The following is a 3,039-nucleotide window of genomic DNA, read 5'->3' on the forward strand; positions in this document are numbered from 1 at the left end:
TTCTCATTACTATGCTGCACAAGTATATTGCAAAGCCACTTGCAATATAAGTTTTTCAATAGAGGAAAAGAAACAGCAAAGTTCCGTGTACAGAACGCGACACTGAGGACCAAACTTTAGCTCACCCATAATGACAAAATCTTCACCATCACCGGAACAGTTTTGAATCAGATCACTCACCTTTGGGCTTTCCTGAACCGGCGGCGAGCACGGCGCCTCGACGCCTGCCACCGCCAGGCCTCCCTCCGCCCGCCGCACCGCGGGCCGCTGGGCGCCGGACCCACCTCGTCGGGGGTAGCCGCGGCGGGCGGCAAGCGAGTCGGCCTGCCAGGCGATCACCCGGGCGCCGGCCGTGGCCCTCGAACATAGCGACCACTGGGTCACGGGCTGTGGACGGCCGGTTCAGCGTTTTCTTATCGTTTTCAGTAAAGCCTCACTTTGTTAGACCTCAAGCTTGATTTCGTTGGAAGCCTCACATAAGATATACACTCCACTGACAGACGCCATATATATATATATATATATATATATATATATATATATATATATATATATATATATATATATATATATATATATATATATATATATATATATATATATATATATATATATATATATATATATATATATATATATATATATATATATATATATATATATATATATATATATATATATATATATATATATATATATATATATATATATATATATATATATATATATATATATATATATATATATGAGCATGGGATGAAGCGCATTATACACCGCGACATGTGTGGGCGTGGTGGTGGTGGTGGTGGTGGTGGTGAGGGGGAGCACGCCCCCCGCGGCCCGCCCCCCTCGCCGCCCCGCCGCCGCTCTTCTTCGTCTCCACCTGGAACAGACAAACGCCTGAGCCTGAACATAGTATACATAAGTGTAAATAAGAATATTTATGTTAAGAATCATTATGTCATAGAAAACGGAGCCTTCTATAAGAGTATTTTATCCGTAAGGACTTTGTTAAGGAGTATCATGACGCTTAGCACTAAGTCCCGCCAACACCTCATCTTGTCATTGTCTTTCGGGGGTCGGAGCGAAGATGACCGAAAACTTTTGGGACTCGAACCCTGTGTCGAGATTGAGCCCCTCGCTGCAGGGTTCACAGGCCACAAACCCAAACAGTTGATGCATTTCAAGGGGGAAGGGGAAGTGTTTTGTAACATTATGTCTTACTCTGGATTCCCCTGTTGTGTTTCATGTCACTGTTTCGGTCTCTTTAAAACGCCTGTCTGGGACTTTCTTCTTTCTTTTATCAAAGCGTTTTTTTAAATACGATGAGTCAATAGCAAACTGTTTTATATTTTTCAGTAAGTGTAAGTCGACGTTTACGAGTAGCCTCCTGAGCCCTCCTGGACGAGGGTTTGATTCTCTCTGGAACACTCGAGTCTAAGGTCCGTGCATTCACGCGGCATTAACAGTTATCCAAATCCGAGAGTGAAGAAGAGAAAAAAAATCTGTCACTAATTTTCAACCTCAAAAAAAGAAAGTATTTGTAAAATGTTTCCAAACATTAATATATCTTTTTGTCTATCTGACAGATCGATGTTTATACCCTCCCATACTCTTGCATATTTTATCAATATTGCTGCAATGTTTTCATGAATATTACCCAAACACACCACCACCACATCGGCCAGGTAGCCTTTCCTTCACGTTTATAAATTCTTTTTGCATCAATCCTCCATCCCGGTGATAATGATCCAAACTGTCCCATCGCAAGGCTCCAGCACGTCACTCTCGCTCAGCCTGTTCTCGGCACCAGCCAAGAAAGACACCGCCGACTGAATTCAAATTAACTTCACAAAATGGCCCCGCCCACTCCAGTCCAGGAACCACGGATACGATTTAACCTTTCCCAGCATCCACTACCTACATGCAGCCTTCTGTTGCAGACGGGGCGTGCCATACTTTAAGATTGGGCAGTAGCATACATTTATCGGGAAAGGAGGAGGGGGGGGGGGTGCCTCATTCGCGAGGTTAATTAAAAAGTGAATGTCTGACACCAGGCCGGCCGCGACGGGTCCGCAACCACGGGGATATCTCACGGCAAAGCTCAGTCACTCTTTCCTTTGGGGTTTCGAAAAATGAGTTGGTTCCTGCCTTCTGGAGACGATTAGCGTAAGAAAAATCTTTAAGACTTTTAAATGACAAAAAGGAGTTTCCTCTTGTTTATCATTGTTGTACTCAGCACCGCGCCGGGTTTGTTCCGTTCTCTTTTTATCATTGTTTCATTGTTGTTTTTATAGGATCCCTCAACTGCATCAGGTCACCAAGTTACTGCCTTCATTACCCTCACCTTCGGTTGCTTGTCTGACAACACACGTGATAGTTTTAACTGTTTATTATGATTATCCTTCCATTCTGTTTTCACATCGAACCTGAGTTGACTGTGTCCGAGCCTTTCTTTTCCGTTCCTCGGTCAAGACAAACTCGTTGTTGACTTACAGACACAAACCGGACGTGTTCTCTTCAAACTTTTATTTATGTGGAATGCATTTTACGAATTATCTCTATTGATTCTTTCTGTTGTTTTCAATCCATCATTTTCTTCAAGCAGCCTCCAAGTGATCGCAGTACACTGTATGATTTCATTTATGTATTTTACATGTTTGTTGGTCTATTTCTTTTATCTTCCATCCTCCTGAGTAGCTTTCACCGCCTCCACACCGCCACACCTCCCCCAAAACACTGCTACTACTACATACCACACAAACACTACGAGTATAGCTCTCACCACAATGTACCACACCCACCCCACTGCCACTGACACACCACACCAACACTGAGTATAGCGCTCACCACCACACCACAACACCACATCACTACACCACTATAGCAACACCACCACGCCACGCCAATACCACCACATCAACACCACCACACCAGCACATAAACACACCACTAACAACAACGCCACTAACACCAGCCCCACCACACCACAACGCTCTACTACACCAACACAATGATGAGGGTTAACCACCCCACCAA

This window comes from Eriocheir sinensis, unplaced genomic scaffold (genome assembly GCF_024679095.1).
Source record: "Eriocheir sinensis breed Jianghai 21 unplaced genomic scaffold, ASM2467909v1 Scaffold342, whole genome shotgun sequence".
NCBI classification, from domain to species: Eukaryota; Metazoa; Arthropoda; class Malacostraca; order Decapoda; family Varunidae; genus Eriocheir; species Eriocheir sinensis.